The following is a 22,483-nucleotide window of genomic DNA, read 5'->3' as shown; positions in this document are numbered from 1 at the left end:
GGGGCTGTGCTCTGACACAAACGTGAAGCGCTTTGCTTTCCTGAAGCTCAGCCAGCTGGAGGGGGCTCCTTTCTGGCAGAGACCCTCCTATTGTTCAGTACCTGCTCTGAATCACTGGAAAGAACTAATGTGACGGTTTTCTCTAGTGGGGGCTGTCTGTGCGGAGGTGTCACCCAAGCTGCAGGTGCAGTCAGGCCTGGGGGGCCGGGTTCACACAAAGGAGGGGGGTCCCTGCTTCCTGTCTTTTCAGACTCCCGCTGTGCCAGATGAGCTCAGCAGAGCTAATGTGAGGAACGGACATGCCCTCATTAATGAGAGCATTAGCCGACGCCCCCTAGTGGGGGAAGGGGAGGGTCGCCCACAAATGACCTTTTCCGCCAGAGGGGTGGGTCTTCGGCTGCAACCATCCCACCTCATCACTTCCAGAGCGACCACTGTCCCCTGTGGGTGACACTCCCCCCTGCCCCCCCAGACCTGTGTTACCATGGAGATGAGACTGCAGTGGCAGAAAGCAAGGCATTGACTGGGTCCTCTGTCTCTCGGTGAGGCTCTGGTCCTGGTGAATGTCTCAGCGGTCCAGTGGATCGGAGTTATTTGCTGGTTCATGGTTATGTACAATGATAACTAAATGTCAGTTACAAGTTAAAATGGAAATTCATGATCATTTTGACCATTATATAAATATATTTGGAGGTTAGACAACCTTAACTGGATACATATAGTGATACTGTTAATGGGTCCTGGATCTTGTTTCCTAATTAATGTAGTTCTGTTTTTAACAACAGAGGAGGGTCACCTAACCTAGCCTTTGCATCTTTAGTTTAACACGAAATTTAATAACGTCTTGCATCTCTTGGTCAGTGGGTGGCGCTGTTCCATTGAGACTGTATTGCAAATCGATTATTTTCAGTTTTCCCCGGTAGTTAGTTTAATAATTACTGATTCTGATTGGCCAGAGGCTTCACACCTGGCTCACAGGTAAAGGAAGGCTGTAAATTCAACAGGGTTCAGACCTTGAAGACCATGATTTGAATAGCTCTGAGCTAGTGGATGGATTATTTTGCTGAGTTCTCAGACTGAGATCTTAACAAGGTTTAACAGGTTGAGTTTATCTATGCGTATGTTCATTAATTTCGATTGTGTAAGTAATAGAATCATAGAGACGATGGAGCTAATGTTCCAGTGATAACTTCTTAAGTTCGCTGTGGTTCGATTGTTAACTTCAGATTAATCATTTTGAATCAGCGGCTGCAAAATTTGCAGGATTTTTGCAATTGAGCCAAAAACTAACGTATAAGTTTTATTGTCATTTAATCTGACATCCATTGTAATCTGTAGACATTCATAGCTCAGTCTCCCCGAATTTTGTTTAACATGAGTTATTATGCAGTGATATAATTAGGTCAAGTTGCGCGAGTCCGTTTACATGAAGCATCTGTGAACCAGACGCCACGGTGGGAATCTCTTCGGTAAATAGGTCAGTGAAAACAGCATCCTGAGAGTCAGTGTCTCATGGAAAAAGTGCCAAGCCAGCTGTTTGTTATTTAAGACGCTCATAAACTGCTCTGTTACCCTGCATTTGGCATGAGCACTGTCAGTGCGACCTGTGTGCGCATTTATAGCGGCGTGTTCGTGGCGGAGCTGCCTTGCGTGGCTTTGCGGGCCTATTAGCGAGCGACACGCTAGCCGGGTTCTGATGCACCGGCGTCAGCCGGCTGTCTGTATCGCATTAGGATGACGATAATGAAATGTCACCCCCGCGGATGTGACACTGCAGCACAGACCTGCAGTGTAGTTCCATCCGGCACCAATCATGGGATTCGTGTCCAACTCCGGTAAATAAAGGCACAGAGGTCACCTCCGTACGATTGGCAGCGTCTCGCCTCGTCGGGCCGTGTGTTTGTCACCGTAAAGCAGGGCTTTCAGACGCGCCCGTACCGGGAGCTGGTGTGCCCTGTGCCACCGACGGCTTGGAAGCCCAACCTTCCCTCTCACGGGCTTGTGCACTGCGGACGCCATTGGTCAGGTAAGTGGGTCAGCGCCGCCGGCGACGGGCCAGGCCTGGAAGAGCTGACGGCGGGAGGAGCTGCAGCAGGCGTGCGGGACAGGGCGTCCGGGACCGCACCGGGAGCTCTTGACAACGGCTGCGCCGAGGCAACGTGTCCTGCTCTTCCGCGTCGGACGCGACTAAGGAGTCGTTTGAGAACGTCCAAAGTACTATACTTTAACTCGCCCGGGGGGCAGACGCCCCCTGCCGCCGTGACCACCTGCTTCTGATGCATGTCCTGTATCGGAAAATGGCGGCATCACTGTGCACGTGGCACGCAGGGAGTCCAGACGATGCCGAATAGCATAAATTCAGCAACAAAACCCTAATCGGCCGTCCGGGATGCTGTCTTTGGCTGAAGGCTGCTGCAGGTCCACACCTGGAAGCGGCGAACACGCACAAAGAAAAACTGTTATTTATTTAATCATGCCCCTGAAGAAATGGATGAAGATAAACTGGGTGACAAACGCAGCGAAAGCAGCAGCGCCGCCTTTAATCGCTGGCACGCTGATGACGCGTATGTGTAACCCCTTCCAAACGATCCCCTTCAGCAGCAGCTTAGCACATTCATCCCAAAGCCGGTACATGAGGATCTCTAAGACGCTCCGCTGGCTCGTAGCCCCCGCGGTGCTTCTTAAACAAATAACTGCTGCTTCACCGAGTAAAGACACGCCGCGGCACGCTGCACGCCCACCAGGTGGCGCCAGCGAGCTTTGAAACGCTCTCCGCTTTCCGCGCTGTGTGGGGTCGCTCGTAGCCGGGACCGGATCCCTTGATGTAATATTCCTATGGTCACTTTCTGATCTATCGCTTGTAAATAAACAATGGCACTCATGTAGTTGATGTTTAAACAATTGCATAAAGCTGAAATATATCAGAGTAGAGCTCTTGGTCTTCCCGGGGGGGACTCATCCCTGAAATTATCTGTATTTATATTGTATGGCGTATGTGATGCATCCATATTCTGTATATGATCGGTTTCTGTTATTTTTCTGTTTAATGTCTTATGTGAGTTTAGTTGCTGCTTTGTTTGAGGTGCAGCCCGATGCCTTTTTGAGAGCTGACCCCGAAAACCTATAAACAAACACATTCAGAAACATAGATAAAAGCAGAAATGCACAAAAATGCATACAGATACACTGATAAGCTACAGTACACACAAATACAGCTGGATACCTGGACAAAAGCAGGAACATAACGTACATAGATATACAAATTTCAAAAGCAGCACTACGCATAAATATACTGATAAATGGATAAAAAGGCAGCAGCACTCACATAGATACACATAAATAAACACTGATATACAAAGAAAGGATATGGATAAATTGCATACAGTTTCTATGTGAATAGTGAAGGGATGCACATAAATTCACATAGATATACAAATACAAGAAGCGATACAGGTAAAATTAACATAGATATACAAATTCAAGAAGGGATACACATAAATATTCACAGTAATACATATGAAAGGATGCGCATGCAGGGCAGCGTGTTAGTAACGCGGGATGAAGCGTTTCAGCTCCCCCTCGGCTGCTGATGGTCTGCTTTGACATCCGCGTTATGGACGTTTGTCACCGTTAACGTGACACGATTTAATTATCTCCCAAAGTGATCTTTAACCATTATTAACTTGTCCCTTTCCAAAGAAAGGGGCTGGAGGGAATAACGAAGCTGTTAGTTTTCCGTAGTTACGTACGCAGAGATGCTATGCAATCGGGCGACAGTGAAGGGAAAGCGGCGGATCGCAGCCGCGCAGGGAGACGCAGGAGGGCCCGGGTTTTAGAGGCTAAATCCCCCCTAACCGGGGAGCCGCCTGCTCGTTTGCGTCGCAGATCCGGAAAGGTAGCCCTCCGGGACGTGACAGTCTGACTGTTTTATTGGAGGTTCAGCTCGCAGTCAATGGGATCAGCGGTAAATTACATTGCCCGGGCAGGAAAATGATATGACACCTGTAATTTATGTCAAACGACTTCCCAGGGCGGGGGTGCGCAGACGGCAGTTCTCTGGACGCCAAGCCTCTCCGGGGGAGGGAGGGGGGGAACGAGGGGAGCTGGCGTCAAGATTTAATTTGACCATCCTTCACCTTAAATACCGAGGGAGGGCGAGAGTGGTCCCCAGTGGTAACAGCCTGGGCCGCGCCGCAGGTGTGGGGGTCAGCGCCCAGATGATGTATAAAGACACGCACTCGGGTTGGAGTGCACGTCCTCTAAAAACCGCAAACTATATGGAAATCCCAAAGCCGGCCATGAGGTGACTGCCTCCACGGATGGTCATTGCAGCGGCAGCATTAACGCCGAGCGTCCTTCAGCAATGGCCCGACACTGATCTAAAGATGCTGACTGGTTCTTACGGTTATGTTATTCACGCTCGTGTCTGAGTGCGGGGTTCATCTACATTCACAAGTTGATGCTGGTTGTGCCATGTTTAGGGATGTCAAGAAGATACGGACCTTTCATTAAGTGTGAGATTGTCCTCTCTGGAATGCCAGTCTTGGACAACTGGGACTGGACCTGCCTCTGGGCGTCTTGAGACTTCTGTTACGCCTATCCCAAGCACCTCCCAGCACCAGCTTGAGATTGGGTCGCGACTCACTGGAAAATGAGGTGTTGCTAGTTCTGATGTTAGGTGCACCAAACCACTGAGCGATGTCATCTATCTGCCTTGTGGGGGCGCTGTGTGGCTCAGTGTGTTAGGATGCTATGTCTGTGGTTGGTAGGTTGTTGGTTCAAATCTCAGAATGCCAAGAGTGATGTCACCACTGGGCCTCTGAGCAAGGCCCTTAACCCCCAATTGCTCCGGGGTCTGTCTCAAAAATGTGCATGATAAATGTGAGACATTTTGGCTCACTGACGAGACCTTCAGTCTGGGAGCATCGAAATGAAACGGCGTCATGCTGGCTGGAGCGTTCTTGCACTCCCGGGTGGACCTGAGGGAAACCAGCATCTCATATGCCCGTGATCGCAGTTACATAGCATGTTCTGTGGCACCTGTAATGTGCAGTGATCACAAACGGAGCCTCTGTTGGATCGGTATTTGTATGTAGGGGGTTCTGCCTGGGTTAGGCGTGTCCCCTGTACAGAGTATACATTTGCACACAAGACGTCTCCTGTCCTACCATGGTATGTATGTGTATGACTGTGTGTGTTCAGGGGGGCAGCTAGAAATTTTGCATATACTAGGATTCTGTAAGGTGCTGCCCCCCTGAATCTTCCTGGGTATCTATGCCCTTACTGCACCCTTGTAAGTATGACTGTGTGTGTATTACAGTGTGTATGTATTGCAGTATGTGTCACAGTGTGTGTGATATTGTGTATCGCACTGTCTGTGTATGACAGTGTGTCTTACAGTGTGTCTTAATTGCAGTATGTGTCACAGTGTGTATTTCAGTGTGTGTGTATGACAGTGTGCATGTGACAGTGTGCATTGCAGTGTGTGACAGTGTCTGTGTGTGACAGTGTGTATTGCAGTGTCTGTGTATGACAGTGTGCATGTGACATTGTGTATTGCAGTGTGTGACAGTGTCTGTGTGTGACAGTGCGTATTGCAGTGTGTGACAGTGTCTGCGTGTGACAGTGCGTATTGCAGTGTGTGTGCATGCTGTCCCCTCTCCTGTAGGGAGTGATAGTGTGCAGCTGTTTAAGATGCGGGCCACACACTGGGCCCCCGCCGGCGTCCTCTGATGAGATGCGTGAGTACCGCGGATGATAACGCTGCCGCCGCCGCTCATTACGCCTCCCGGATGATTTGGGGCCGTCCCCCGACCGCCCCCCCTCCTCCCCCGCTGCGGGCGTGCCCTCCCTGGCTCCACGCGCTGATTGGTGGGATGAAATATCGCAGGGGAAAATTAAAAGGTCCCGGTGTCAAAATAATTCATGATATGCATATCTCCCGCCATGATGGAGTGGCCGGTACCCGGATTAGTGGTTTAATAAAAGTTATCAGGCTACAGCTGAACTGCTTCCGCTGTTCATTTCATCATGTCAAGGGTGTTAGATTAAGGGAAGAGAGAAAGTATTTCTGTGTACCTGTGTTTGCGAGCACGTGCAGCAGGAGTGTGGTGTGTGTTTGCTGACTGACCCCCCCGCCCCACACATACACAGACACACAAAGAGGCACATTAACATATTCAGAGGCCCCTGGGCTATTTGAATTATGAACCGCCCCCCCCCCCCCCCCCCCTACTATGTCTTGCAATGTGGTGTGTGTTGAGGCAGAGGGAGTTGGTGGCAACTGACAAAGTTTTTGACGGGGGGGGGGGATTAGTTTTTATTAAACAAGGTTAGTCGAGGCCCTCTTCAGCAGAGGCCCCTGGGCATCATCGAGGGGGGGGGGGGTGCATTACAGTGCCCCTGTGCGCAGATGATGGCGATATGCCTAAAAGTGTGTTTATGGACTGAAAGGAAACCAAAGGATGCCGAGAAAACCTGTACGGCACAGAGAGTTTGTGTGTGTCTGTCTGACTGTCTGTCTGTCTGTCTGACTGACTGTCTGACTGACTGTCTGTCTGACTGTCTGTCTGACTGACTGTCTGACTGTCTGTCTGACTGACTGACTGTCTGTCTGTCTGTCTGACTGACTGACTGTCTGTCTGTCTGACTGTCTGTCTGTCTGACTGTCTGTATAAAAGTGTGTGTGCATGTGGTTAAGATAAGACTTTATTGTCATTGAATATCTGCAGCAAAATTTTGTGTGGCGATTTGCAAACAGAAAACAGCAGTAGGTACTAAGATAAATACACATAAAATAGAAGCATTTCTGACATTATACAACAGTAAGAAGCACTGAAAGACAAATAAAAAGTAAAGTGTATATACAGTACTGTGCAAAAGTCACAGGCAGAAAATGATGGTTAAAGGATCTTCATGTTAGTGTTAAAATATTGTTTTATGTCCGTCAATGTGTGTCCGCCAAATGACTACCAGAAATGACCTGAAGTCATACCCTATGGCTCCCCACACCATGATGCCAGGAGTAACACCGGTGTGTCTCTCCACAACACTGGCAGGACTGGTCCTCTCCCCTCAGCGCCGCCATACATGCACACGGCAGTCATCTGCGGTAATGCAGAACCGAGGTTCATCACATGGTACGACGTCACTCGTCATCAGTCCATGCCTCCTGGTTACAGCACCACTCCAAACACAGCTGTCTCTGCGCCCATGTCAACGGCAGCCTACGCATGGGACAGCGAACCCGTAGTCCGGCTGATGCCAGCCGTCGAGACACGGTGCAGGATGCCATGGGGTGCTGTAGAGAGTCCAATACCTGTGTCTGGATGGCAGGCAAGGTTCTGTAATGCTTGTGATACGACGATCCTCCTTTGGTGTGGTCTGTCTTGGGGGACTGGAACCTTCTCGACGTGTGTGGGTGCCCTCACGTCCCCATTGGTTCCAACATCGGGCAACTGTGACATCTGCATGCCCCACATGCTGGGCAATTGCACGATACGACCACCTGGCCTCATGCAAACTCACAATGTGACCCCTATCAAACTCTGTCAAGTGCTGGTAATGCTGTCTAATGCGTCTATGAGGCATCCTCTGTGTCTGGTAACTAGACGTGCCAGTTCTTTGGAAACATACACATGTATATATGTGTATGTGTATATATATATATATATATATATATATACATACATGCACACACACACACGCACGCATATTTGTCTATAGTATATGTACACTCGTGTGTGTGTGTGTGTGTGTGTGTGTGCACACGTGTTCTCTTGGGCTTCCTACCCCTGATCCCCGCCATTGAGCCCCATCACCAAGCAGTGTGACATTCAGCCCCCCCCCGCCCCCCCCAGTGACAGGTTATTAGACGCAGACTCGGCCGTACATAATTAAAGAGTGCTCCTCTGACCTGTGACGTGCTGATATTTTAATGGACGTGAGGGTGCCCCCCCTACAGCAGGGGGCCCGCCTCAGAGTGATATTTCCGGGGTTTATCAGTGCACAGGGCCAGCCTGTGACATGGGGGGGTGGGGGTAGGCTTATTGGTTCATTCCCCTCCAGTGAAGGCTCAGGCAGGGTCTCTTTTAGGATCCATTTGAAATACCACTCTGAGGTACCGAGACATACGAGCACTGAAATCAGCACTGTGGCAGCCATAGTGTTAGTGTGAAATCTGCCAGTGTTAAGGTGCTCAGTGTTAAGGCTCGCTGTTTCAGCTGGACAGCATGGCATGTACCTGTCCTGCCACATATGATTATTAAATGGAAATGCTCTGTATCCCCACTAGGTGGTGTAGTCAGGGGTGCTCTAATGCATGGGTTTACCCACTAAAAAGGGGCCTTTAAAGGGTCCCCCTAGGTCTACAACTTTTACCATAACCACCCCCCCCCCCCAAGCCCCGCCAATAGGGGATCTCTGACAACTCACAAGGCCTTACGGACTCCTGGGAGCACGTCAGCTGTTGGACATGATGATGAGGGGCTCAGTTCTGGAGAGCATGATGGGATATATGAAAATAAGCATTCCATTGTACCTTGACTCACACTTCTGAAAACGTGATGAGAGACGCAGTCCGTCTGACTTTCATGAAAGAAGCAATTCTGGGCCCCCTGACAAAATGTCACCTTTGGTACCCTTCTGTAAATTCTGCTGACTGGAGTGGGGGGCTTGGTACACCAGTAGCCTCTGCCCCCCCTCCAGTCCAGAGCCTGTTCCGCCCTCCAGTGACGGGCCTGCTCCATCAGGCATGCTGGAAGTGTTCACCTGGAGAAGCAGGTAGGAGTCTCCCCCAGGATAGGGGCTGGACACAGGGAGGGGACGCCTTCACACAGACCTACTCCCTCGTCCAACTCCCCACCCCCTGCTGTTTTTGTGCCGTAAAGGAGGCAGATGGCAGCTGATGAATCTTTCATAATCATGTCAGGATGGCTGCAGCGATCCCAGTTCATCTCTCTGAAAACAGCGCATCTGACGGAGAATTATGTGAGGATAACAGAGGCTGTGAGGCAAGCACCCCCCTCGCCCGCACGCCCCCCCCCCCCCCCACCTCGGGTTACGTGACCCCTCCACTTCCAGGACACCGTTTTTTCTATCCTACAATGTTTTCATTTATCCAGCCCCTCCTCCCCCCACCCCACCTTGCCTGCGAGCTTGATATTACAACAGGAGTCCTGGGAATCTTCACCCCTTCTACTGCTCATTTGCGTATGCCTCCCCAGCAGCCCCTCCCCTGCCCCGTACCCACCCCCCACCCCCCCAGACGAGACGCCGCGGTCGTTAAAGGGCCTGATAATTGTGGATCAGGTGAAGTTGGTCTCACCTCATTTCAAGGCTCCGCACCACTAGGAGCGGTTCTCCTGACTCAAAGGGCACGTAATTTCACAGTGCCGAGCTGGTCATTAATCCCTTGCATGACGCTCGTCACGTTCCAGATCACGGCTTTGTTTTTGTCTGCTTTCCTGAGCTGCCGCCCCCCCCCCACCCCAGCTCGCCCGGCCCCCACCCCCACCCTCGCGTTAATGACTCTTTTGACACTGCTGGGATTTGTCTGATGCTGATGCTTTGCTCATTTCCGGATGGAATGCCTCTCCTTCGGAGATAGGAGAGGACCAGTGTGGGCTGCCATCCGCCTCCATGTTAATCAGCGCTTGCGGTCCGACTCGATCCACATGGTCCCACTCAATCCTGCTTGGACTCGCCCAGTCCAACCCATTTACCTGCATCCCACCTGGCCCAGTCCAGTCTAACTCAGGCCTGCCCCTCCTGCCCAGTTTCACCAGAGCCCATCACCCACTGGACGGGTGTGTCCATCAGGTTGGCGCCTGCAGTCCCCCCCCCCCCCCCCGCCCCCATTCCCTCTTCATTTACTCGTTTCTGCTTAAGCGCCGTGATTGTATGCTAATGCCTGAGCTTGTTTGTTTCTCTGCATGCCTCTGACGGCAATTTACCCGGTTTGTTCTACTGGTTTCCGTTAACTTTTTGCCGAAATATAAATTATTCATGAATTATTATTCACCGAAGATCTTTCATTTACATAAAATAACAATTTGCAAATTTATGGAAACCACTAATTACTCGCCTTATTTTCCATGACTATTGTATTAAATATTCATAAATGTGTGATGATTTCTTTGATTTAGCCGCTATTTTCATTAAAGGGAAGCGGTGAGGCATCGATAACAAAACAACAAACACGGGAGCAGGGAGAAGAGGCCCGCTGTGACTGGAGAAGAGGCCTGCTGTGACTGGGAGGCGCCGCTCCTCGTCTGTTCAGAAGGGTGCTGTAACCCGGGCGTTCCGCAGTGACAGCCACTGCCCGCCATTATGAATGAGGAATAACGGCTGCAGTTCTAACAGCGTCCGCGTCTGTTCGTTTGCCGCTGAGCTCCTTTCAGGTCTGAGAGGACATACGATAGACCTCCAGTGACCCCCACCGACACAGACGCCTCCTTTTTCAGGCTGGACATAAACACCTGCCTCTGGTTCGGAGTCAACCTCTGTTTCTGTCAATTACAGTTTATTTTTGGCAGACATTTTTGTCCTGAGGCATATGCTTTTTGAGAAAGCCGGGTCAGACAGTCTGTGGAGCTATCGGGGGTTAAGGGCCCTTGCTCAGGGGCCCAACGGTGACATCACTCTGTTGACTTTGGGATTTGAACCAGCAACTTTCTGATTGTGGGCACAGCACCCTGACCTGTTAAGCTCCCCCTTAACAGTCCAAAGTCTTCATAGTATCCTCTAAGTGCTCATCACCTAGACACAAATCCCCCCTCCCCCCCTCCCAGTTGCCCCTGGGGCTGCCTCACCCTGTTTTCTCAGAAATGAATGTTGCTTTGCATAAAAACATCTGCTAAATAAATGTACTGCGTTAAATGTGGCCTCAAGGTGGGGGGGGGGAGGCACACATTTGGTGTGGTGGGGCCCTTGGGGTTCTTAAAGACGGGAGACTGCGAGGCCCATCTGGAGGAGCAGACAGGGAGGTCTCCCCCCGTCAGGAAGGACCCCCTGTAATGTATGTGTTTTGTCCTAAATGTACGACTCTGTAAAATCAGAATGAATTACTGCCGTTCGCCCCAAACTGAGTGACGTTGACAAAAACGACCAGCTCAGCCAATTTACCCCCATTTGTGGCTTCGTCTGAGCCCACCTGCGTTGCTCGGCCTGCTAAGTGGCTGCATCAGTTCTCATTACAGGCCCCGCAGAGTGGATTTAGCTGAATTACGATATTAATTATCAAATTTACAAGGTATCAGAGTGACTAACGGCTCAGTGCAACTCCAAAACAGCAGCTCTCGTTCTCCCGGCGAACATGACTTGACCTTCCAACAATCTTGAGAATTAAGTTTCTTGCAGGTTTCATTGCCATTTGCGCAGATGAGTTTCAACGCTGTGTAAATAGACAAATCATCCTCCTGCAGACTTTTCTCAATTCAGACGATGATCGGGTCATAGGTCAAAATAGCGCAGCAATGCAGGTAACCTTCACTCTTCCCCAAATTTTATGGTTGACTTTCTGACTTAACGTCTGAACTTTGAGATGTTCACTGTCCATTGATCTTCAAAATAAAACCCCCCCACAGAGAGAAAGGCAAAGCCTCCCCGTCTCCCACCTCTTGGAGGCTGGATGTACTTTGTCATCATCCTTTTTGAATGCTGCTATCTCAGTGTAGAACCCGTGTGACTTCTGAGTCCTAATGCTTCCACTAGTGGGCACTGTAGTGAGACTGGAACACCCATCTCCAGTCAGGTTGCTTGTGTTTGTCTCTCCCGGGATCACAGGAGTCGCTGTATCTGGTCAAATGGGGTCATGCAGATTTCTCCGTAGATCCAGCCATGGTAGAAGGTGGACTGCACCGGCGCCCTCTAGCTGTAGAGGTGAGAGTGTCCTGGCCATCCTGTCTGTTTCAGTGGCTCTTTTCCCCATGTCAACTACAGCCTGTTCATGTGCTCAAAACTTTGATCAGCAGGTCTCTTTTGAATGACATTGGTATATGAAGCTGCACAAAGGTCATGAAAACACGGTTGCATGATTACAGGGGCGGGTTGGTCTTGTGTAGGAAGCATTTTTAATTCCCAGGGTCTCTGCTGAAATTTTTCAGTGGTCAAACTTGAAAGAGCATGGCCTTAATGCAGCTCCTGGCTGGGAGTTTTCTGCTGCAAAGGGGTGAATTAATCATAATCATACAACTCCATTAGACTATGTCATTCTATTAAAGAAATCACATTATCATACATTTCTTTAATTAAAGCCTCGCCCAGTCAGTCCATTGTGAGGAGGTGGGGCTGCTGTAAGGGAGGAGGTGTGAGCAGGGTGGGAAGAGGGCAGGAGCGTCTGCTGTAAGGGAGGAGGTGTGAGCAGGGTGGGGAGAGGCCAGGAGCGTCTGCTGTAAGGGAGGAGGTGTGAGCAGGGAGGGGAGAGGCCAGGAGCGTCTGCTGTAAGGGAGGAGGTGTGAGCAGGGAGGGGAGAGGGCAGGAGCGTCTGCTGTAAGGGAGGAGGTGTGAGCAGGGAGGGGAGAGGCCAGGAGCGTCTGCTGTAAGGGAGGAGGTGTGAGCAGGGAGGGGAGAGGCCAGGAGCGTCTGCTGTAAGGGAGGAGGTGTGAGCAGGGAGGGGAGAGGCCAGGAGCGTCTGCTGTAAGGGAGGAGGTGTGAGCAGGGAGGGGAGAGGCCAGGAGCGTCTGCTGTAAGGGAGGAGGTGTGAGCAGGGAGGGGAGAGGCCAGGAGCGTCTGCTGTAAGGGAGGAGGTGTGAGCAGGGAGGGGAGAGGCCAGGAGCGTCTGCTGTAAGGGAGGAGGTGTGAGCAGGGAGGGGAGAGGCCAGGAGCGTCTGCTGTAAGGGAGGAGGTGTGAGCAGGGAGGGGAGAGGCCAGGAGCGTCTGCTGTAAGGGAGGAGGTGTGAGCAGGGAGGGGAGAGGCCAGGAGCGTCTGCTGTAAGGGAGGAGGTGTGAGCAGGGAGGGGAGAGGCCAGGAGCGTCTGCTGTAAGGGAGGAGGTGTGAGCAGGGAGGGGAGAGGCCAGGAGCGTCTGCTGTAAGGGAGGAGGTGTGAGCAGGGAGGGGAGAGGCCAGGAGCGTCTGCTGTAAGGGAGGAGGTGTGAGCAGGGAGGGGAGAGACCAGGAGCGTCTGCTGTAAGGGAGGAGGTGTGAGCAGGGAGGGGAGAGGCCAGGAGCGTCTGTTGTAAGGGAGGAGGTGTGAGCAGGGAGGGGAGAGGCCAGGAGCGTCTGCTGTAAGGGAGGAGGTGTGAGCAGGGAGGGGAGAGGCCAGGAGCGTCTGCTGTAAGGGAGGAGGTGTGAGCAGGGAGGGGAGAGGCCAGGAGCGTCTGTTGTAAGGGAGGAGGTGTGAGCAGGGAGGGGAGAGGCCAGGAGCGTCTGCTGTAAGGGAGGAGGTGTGAGCAGGGAGGGGAGAGGCCAGGAGCGTCTGCTGTAAGGGAGGAGGTGTGAGCAGGGAGGGGAGAGGCCAGGAGCGTCTGCTGTAAGGGAGGAGGTGTGAGCAGGGAGGGGAGAGGGCAGGTGGCTGGTGGGGTGTTTTTTGCATGGGAGATCCTACTGGGGAAACGATGGGAGGGGGAGCTTTGGGGTTATGGTGGAGACGGTCCCTCACAGCAACTCAAGCTATGAGAGGATATTGGCCACAACCACTGAGAAGGGCGTGGGGCAATGACACTATCAGCCAGGTGCTGTGGTGGGGGGGGGTTAGAGGTCCCCCATTATCCTCTCCTGCTCGGGGGGGGGGGGGGGGGTGCGATGGCAGAGTGGTGGTGACTATACTGTAACTCTTATTCTCAGAGAGCATTTCACCCCCACGCCCCCATCCTCGTCTGAGCCCTCTGCCACTTAGTGGGGTCAGTGACTTCTCCCCCAAGCGGAAGAAGGGGAGGGGGCTGTAGATGAAACTCTGAATCAAACTAAAATAATCAACCATTTGAGGTATCAGCTCAGGGACTGCTCCGGCGGGGGCCAGCAGCTTCTCGGGGGGGCACAAATAGCATCCAAGTGAAATGTTCATTTTAAGTAAACTATCTGTTTTCATGCTGCAATGAGGATCAATGGCAGCTGCAGTGTGTGTGCAGGTCTCTAGGGAGTCCCTGGAGGCCAAGCCCCCCCCTCGCCCCAAAACTCCCGGTACACAGAAAAACAGACACCACAGCCACACAAGTCACCCAATGATATTCACTCAAAGAGATAAAATGAAATGGTAATAATCCACACAGGATTTAGCTGGCCCGTCACGCCATGGCGACCTTCAGGCTCGCTCGGGACAGAACCGGGAGCCACCATTGGCTAGCTTGTACCGGGGGGAGTACACACATCACCCAGCTCAGACTTCCCCTTTAATTAGGCCACGCCCACTGCCAAAGCAGCAATTATCCGATCAGATCTGCGAACGCGTGACCTCCGCCAAGGTCACACGGCGGCCCCACCCCCGCAGAGCATACCCCCCACCCGCCTGATTCGTGAGCTCGCGGCCGTCCCGCGGTTCTGTACCGCTGACCCGAGCTGTCAGATCGCCGATTAGCTCCCTGATTCACTTCCCTTGTTTAGCAGTGTGTCATCAATCATAATCAATTAGCCAAAATGTTGAATCATTAAAACCATTATCATTAATTAAAATAATTATCACTTTCTGCCAATGCTTCATTAGCAGTGTTGTGTAACGAGCGTGCAGCCGACCAGACTTTATTTTTGTCTCTCTTTCTATCCCCCTGTCTCCCTTTTCCAGGCACTCTTCCTGAGTTCATCACTTCTGGGATTTTCATTTGTATTTAAATATTTAACCCTTTAACTCACACTCATTGAAATAGGTGATGAAAAACGATTTGACAATAAATACCTAATAGTAGAGCACCAACTACAGTAGGAATTAGAAACTAGTGAAAACCTACAGATATTAGTATTATTTATAATCGGTATGCATCACTGCATCACTGCATCTCAGCGAATGGCACAAAGCTTCTTTTAAAGCAGACTACTTGTATTAATATATGAGCCCATTATAATAATATTGATGCAGGTTTGTAACAGATAGGAGTAAGTCTCTTCTCGATCCCGCAGTTATAAGCCCCACCCCAGAGCACTCTGGTTGGCTAGGAGCTCCTCTCATTCATTCCCGGAGCACTCTGGTTGGCTAGGATCTCCTCTCGTTCGCACATTTTTCCAGGTAAACATGAGGCTGAAATATGAATGATGCTCAGAGCATGCCCACGAGGTCCGAATGAGGAAGCGTGGCGACGATAACCTGCTGTTCTTAATCTGAAAAATGAATGCACTGTCGTTGTCATGGCACAAAATATTCGATAAAGTGATTTTTCGATGTAACATAGGCTATAGATTTTCAGTTAAAGCCCCAAAATGCCCAAACCAATTTTATCTTGATTATGAACTGGAAAAGGTCGTAATGGCAGGAAAGTGTACAGTAACGCCAGAAGCAGACAAGCACAGGAAGGTGGATAGACCAGGGAAGCAGAAAGACCTACACAGAAGACGCAACCCCGTTTCCAAGAAAGATGGGGCTGCTGTGTAAAATTTATGGCAAATATATGCTAGACTGGCCAGACCTGTCACTCAAGAAAATCTTTTGTGGATCATGAAACAAAAAATACGACCATGGACAGTGAACCGTTGATTAGTTGAAATCCTGTATCAGGCAAGAATGGGACAACATTTCACTTTCAAACCACCAGCAACTGGTCTCCTCAGTTCCCAAACGATTACAGAGTGCTGTTAAAAGAAGAGGCGATGCAACACAGTGGTAAACATGCCCCTTTACCAACTTTTTAAAAACATGTTGCTGGTATCAAATTCAAATCGAGCATATACTTGTCATAAACCAAAAAAAAAAAAATCTCATTTTCAATATTTGATGTGTTGACTTTGTTCTGTTTTCACTCAAAAATCATTTCATTGTGTTTTTATTTACGTTTCACACAATGTCCCATCTTTGTGGAAACGGGGTTGTAGAAAGTTGGGATGGAATGCAGTCTATGTGGAACCTAATGATACCTAATAAGTAATAATAGCAACAGTGCATCTGAGTGTCAGACCCAGTGTAAGCCCTGCTAGCAATCGCTCACTGCAATCACAGGGTTTTTTTTCATGACGGAATTTGGATGGAACCTGACAGGTGGCCTCGGAATGATTAATTAGCTTCATGTTCTCCCAGGTATGTGAAAAAACGAGAGCTGCTAATTATAAATGAGTGCTGTTTAAGCTACCAGGTGATGGCCAGATACGGGGACAAGGAGCACAGATCCACATTTCACTGGTTTCAATGGACATTTAACAGATAAAACACATCTATGTATAGTTACTACGCTGAGCAAATCCAGTTCATTTACACTTCCACACAGAAATATGGTCTGAGAGTACTGCTAGCTACTGTTGTTTTTAAAGTAATATCTGCATAAATACAATTTTTTTCTGAAAATGAAATTAGGAGTCCATGGTTTAATGTCAAATGAAATGCTTTTAAATGCATTACTTACTTGGAGTTGTTATGTGATGATATAACAGCGATGCATGTGGGGCTTCCTGAGCACAGACGCTGCCCTAACACACTGAGCCACACACTGTCCCCAACACGGATGTGACGGTGGCCTCACCCTGTATGCCTGCAGCGTTGGTTCCGCTGAACCAAATGCCAATGTCACCAGAAACAAGCCTTCAATGGAGACACTCACAGGTGGCCCACAGTGCCCCCCTTTGAGTAGTGGTGGCAGTACACCGTCCTCTCCGGTAATCTGAGTGCATGCCAGTCTGGGGCCATCTATCTGTCTCTCACATGTACATCCATAATCTTCAAGAAACAGCCGAAGACCATCAGGACGGGTTAAACCAGGGGTGTCAGACTCCAGTCTTGGGGGGCTGGAACCCTGCAAATTTTTGGGTTTCCCCTCATTTACCACACAGCACTTGAACATTGAGTCATTTGTGGTGGAACAGGGTAAGAACTAAGCTACACAGGGCTCCGGCCCCCCAGGACTGGAGTTTGACACCCCTGGGTTAAACGTTTCGGTGTGTCGCTGGAGAGCTCCCGGGGAGGGGGGGGGGGGGTTTATGCGATGTCAGTGCACCCCCCCCCCCCCACGTTTAATCCTGGAAATGGGCCCGTCATTATTAACCTCCATCAAAAGTAGATGGGACCTTCTGGGTTAAGGCAATGTCGTCTTCTCAGGACTCCGAAGGTCCCTGATCTGAGGTCCATAAATCCATAACCACCTGACTGACTGTTACAGGAACAGGAAACTATGCGGCGCGCAGAAGAGCCCCAGCTCTGGCCGCTTCTGTGCACCTGTGAGTCTGCCTGTCATGTTGCGGCGTTACTTTTATTGTTATGGTTTTATTACAGCAAATTCACGCTCCTCCCTGCAACTGCCGCATCTTGTCAATGTTCCAGTGCTGACATCATTACACTGGATCATAAATGCCTTTTACAATAATAAGATTATGCAGCATGGCAGTTAACACATTGAACATTTATTTACATTAATCAGACACTTTTAGCAAAAGCAAAAAAAAATTTTGAGAAAGCAGGTTCAGATATTTGGGGGTTATGGACCTTGTTCAAGGGTCCAACAGCAGGGTTTGAATTAGCAACCTTCCAATCATAAGGACAGTGGCTTAACCCACTGAGCCTCACACCAGCACCGAGACGGGGGTATGGGAGCCGAGGCGGACGGGGGGAGATGTAGCCCCCAATATTTCATTTGGCTTCATTAGTGCCCCCAAAAATAGGCCTTTACATTTAAATTATTAATAAATATTAAGCTGCGTTTGTCCCCAATTTCAAACCCTCTGCATACTTTCCTGGGGGGGACCTGAGGTTTGTGTTTTAATCAGCTTCGGCCAAATCATTAAGGAACATGATCTTTCTTTTGCTATCAATAAAATAAATAGTTTTTTTTTAAATAAATGTTGTTCACTTTGTTGCTAAGGACTGTCTCCTGCCCCCCTCCCACCAACCCGGACCTGCATAAGCATTTGAAAGATGGATAAATACTTAAAGCCTTTTTTAAGGTTTTGTAAAATCATTCACTCTGCCATCACCTAGAGACTAATGTAGTGCATTTAGGGAACAGGATAATTTGGTGGGGCAGTTAAAAAAAAAAACACTCCGGTCCAAGGACACGGCTGTTTGACTCCATGCTTGGGGAGAGCAGGCCTGTCCATGCTTCGGGAGTGATGCCTCAGTGCATTATGGGAATGTGATCATCAGCGGGCTTGACCGTCGAGGCTGTTCTGCCTGCTGATTGGCGTTACAGAGGAAGGTGGGCTTTTCAAGCTGTCAGGCCGTAAAGGATGCGGGCGAGCAGTACAGACATGATTTCATGGCTAATGACTCCCGCGGTAATATGACTAAGGGCCGCGCTGAGCATCACCAAGTTAAGCTGTCTTAGCTCAAATGATTCAATTATGCCGGCCGCCCCTATCTGTCACGGCTCGACTCGCTCTTAGATTGCCTCTCTGCAGCGCCAAACTTACCAGCTCGACAGATTCGGGAAAGAACCAGGACAAGGAAGAATATGGTAAATACATCACCCCACTTTACGGTTAGGTGACGTCGGGCAAATAAATTCTACTTTTGTTTCTCATCAGCTCTGTCTCTGCGGGATGGGGGGGGTCCTCAAGCGTGGCGTAGTGATTGGCGAAATGGAGATGGTCCTGCACGCGTGAAAATCTGATGGCCCACCCCCCGAGCCCGTAATTCTCACGTGGCTGTGTGCTGGGAGGGCGGGGGGCATGTGGGGCAGAGCGAGAGAGCAAGTGCTCTGAAGGTCAAAGAGACAAAGGGAAACAGCACAGTGTCACAGTCACACTTTACGGTTCAGATAGTCAGACCTGCCCAAAGGGGCCCCTGAAGGGAGAAGATCCACGGCCATAAAGGGAGAAGATCCATTTTCATGAAGAGAGTACGTCCAGGTTCATGGAGAGGCAAGATACAGGGCCATGAAGGGTTGAAGATCCAGGTCCATGAAAGGAGAACATCCAGGGAAATGAAAAGCGACACCCAGGCTCATGAAGAGAGAACATCCAAGCTCATGAAGAGAGAAGATCTAGGCTCATAAAGAGAGAAAATCAAGGGCCATGAAGAGAGAAGACCCAGACTCATGAGGAGAGAAGGTCCAGGGCCATGCAGATTCTCATGGAGGTGTCAAACCCAGACTCTGCCTACAATGAGTGAACATTCTCAGATCTGTCATCTGCAAAATAGCCTTGCACACTACAGTTTATATGTTTTAACATAAATACAGGGATGTGTAAAAGCTGCCATCTGACATGTATTTGCAGGAGAGAATTTAACAGTGCAAATGCGAGGCATCCATAACTAACACTGAGTGCCTATCACGCTACGTTTTTGATGTAGGTGTTAGACAAATATTTTAGACTGAAACGTGTCAGTGAAACGCTGTCTGTGGGGCCAGAGAGAGGATTGATATCAAATCAGCCGCCGTAGCAACCATAAGGAATATTGCGGTCACAGGTCATTGGTCTGTGATTCAGTCTAACCCATAATACTAAGAGCAGCAGTATAGTTTTTTAGGTCATTACTTCTGGAATTTTTCAAGTATATTATGTTATCAAAAACACGACAATTCATAAAACATCCCACAGCATTTATGAGCAGAATTCTCTCCACTTATTAACCCAACTAACAGCACAATCAGAGGATATTTTATGAAACGGCCCATTGTCATGGTCTCGCTGTACATAAAGGCACCCTAACAACATAAAACAAAAAACCTACAAACCTACACAATCTCAAGAAATGACTGTCAGAAGAGAATAGATTTTACTGAGACACAGAGAAGGATGACAGGCTGGGGAAAGAGCAGAATGGGAGGTCATCAAAGTGAAAAAGCAAAATAGCCATCATAGATTAGAGAAGGAGGCTGGGATTTAAGGTTAGTGTATAAAAAGGCAAAGATTCACCATTCAAGAGTTATTGTCATATGCAGAGTAAACAGTCAGTCACACTGTGATGAAAATCTCACTCTGCGTGGCCTTCCTGCACCGTCAAACACAAGCACAAAAAAAGTGGAGGTGCTTCAAAAAGACAATAGTAATACATAAACACAGTGCAATGTAAATATATAATGGGCAGGGGTGTGGGAGGAGCGTGGATCCCCTGGCAGAATCAGGGGGCTCAGCACTTGACAGGGGGCCCAGAATGTCAAGGTACACCCCCGACAGTGCAATGTAAACATGTAATGTGAATGTTTAGGGTAAGTTAGGCCTGGAAAGTAGCCCCATGTGTGAGTGATTCAGCCCCCCCCCCCCCCCCCCCCCACCAAAGTGAATGTTGTCTGCTGGTGTCTGTGTAAACAGAAAGAAACCGTCATTTTTCCACTTGAATTCCAAGCCCTGCCTCATTTCCCTCGATGTGGCTAACAGAATGTAACCGCTGAGATGTTTTAACAAGGAGAATCTGTCCACAGGGAGGCGACCAGGCAGATGAGGTTACGTTTTGGTGCCGCCCTGCTGCTGATCAGCATCGCGATGCAGCAGAAGCTCTGTTTATGGCCCAAAGCGATGCTGTGCAGCCAGATTAAGGGACAGCAAACCATCGGATCCCCGGACATCGTCTCTGCTTCTCCTTACTCATACAGAGAATTATCCGGAAGGCCTCCTACTTAAGTGAGAACGCCGCTGTGGTAACTTAATGGCCAGGTGGTGGATCAGATGGTACGTCTGATTGATGGCGTCAAAACGACTTTGTACTAACTATGAGCATCAGGAAGGCACCTTTGGTGCACCTCAAAATCCACAGATGAACCAAAGACATGAATCATCCTTATTTTTCATTTGTGAAACATAAAAGCACGTAATAAAAATAATAGTGACAGCAAACGTATAACCCCATCATGAGTGATGGGACTCATGTGGCTAAGCTAAGCGCCTAGCTTGCTAATCGTCACTTCACTTAAGTTTAACTAAGATGGCCTCTCAGCTACATGAAACAGAATGTCCTCAGACGTTTCCAGAATCATCTACTGGGACCCTAGAGCGCTTTATGAACAAACACAGAAGTGTATGATATATTTTTTTTTCATTTTCATTGCTGTGTACACAGGTGCTGAGGAGTTGCTGCGTTTGGCAGTACATTTGTGTCATGTTTAGGCCAAGCTATGCTAATATGTGTGTATGTGAGTATGAAGAGTCACTGACACAGAGTAACTCAACTGGTCGGTTGAAACAGAATCTTGGCCTGGATTTGTACTCTCTGGGCCTGAAATCTCCACCTCTGATAATTAGATTATAAAATTAGGAAAGTTTGTTGAGTTATCTGATCCTTCATCTTCTGTGGGTGCCAATAAAATTGTGCAGTGCTGGTGAATCAGTTTTCCATTTGTCAAACTATTACAACTAACTATTACATAAACAGGTAACACTTTACTTGAGGGGGCACAAGTAATGTTGAAGTAGAAGTAGTAGTAGTAGTAGTAGTAGTACACTCTTACTTAATTAAATAACAAGAAACTAAGTGATAGTTACGTACTGATCCCAGCATTATTCAATAATATCGGTTCATGTATTTTGTGCAGTTACTATAGTATATTTGTTCATGATTTGTACATGAGTAGTCACTGAGTTACTAAGTGACTTGTGTCCCCTCAAGTAAAGAGTTACCCATAAAGGAATCACCAGGAGAAGGAAGCGGGACATTTCAGCCAGGCGTTTGGGTGCATTGATGACCTTCTCTCTGTCTGCAGGGACTCATACCAGGGCAAACATGACAAGTCACAGATTACAGTGCGGCTTGTTTTAAGCCAACAGACCTCTCCCTTTCACTGCTGAAGTGGTTCTTCTGCCTGAACGTTTTGCCCGTCAGCCGCTGGTCATGCCCGCCTGAACGTCATGGCTGAGGGCCTGTGCCCTTATTACACTGACTGCAGGAGCTGGATTCTCCTGCTGCAGCCAGATGAGGAAAAAGACCCAATTTGTACAAGTGACTTGACACATTAGGAGGTCTGGCTGTTTATTAATTCGATTCCCAGCCGTCTAACAGCTCCACGTAACAGGGATGAGCACATCTCAACACAGTCACATGGACAGGCAAAGCACATCAGAAACACAGTAAAAACCCTGTGCATTACTGCAACAGGCGCTGTGCAGCACCATAACAACGCAGTCACACACACAGGCAGACCGCATCAGATACACAGTAAAAACCCTGTGCATTACTGTAATGGATGTTATGTAGTACCATAACAACACAGTCACATGCACCAGAATTAAAACCCCATGTATTCACACTGTCATATTTCGGACCTCCATTTCCCAGCATCCTTATCACCACAGTAAATGTCGCTTTCCCTCCATGTCGTGCCACCATCAAGCTGCAGGGGGTCATGTTCACCTGAATGCAGTCAAACTGTGGTCGTCGTTTCTTCCCTGGCACTGAACAGGACAACCACTGGATTTTGGTCACATTCCAGAGCCTTCCGGCGCAATATTTGAATGCTGGCTATGAAATGGTGGGAAAGATGG

This window comes from Paramormyrops kingsleyae, chromosome 15 (genome assembly GCF_048594095.1).
Source record: "Paramormyrops kingsleyae isolate MSU_618 chromosome 15, PKINGS_0.4, whole genome shotgun sequence".
NCBI classification, from domain to species: Eukaryota; Metazoa; Chordata; class Actinopteri; order Osteoglossiformes; family Mormyridae; genus Paramormyrops; species Paramormyrops kingsleyae.
The sequence above is the reverse complement of the archived record's forward strand: the minus strand, read 5'-3'. Positions refer to the sequence as shown.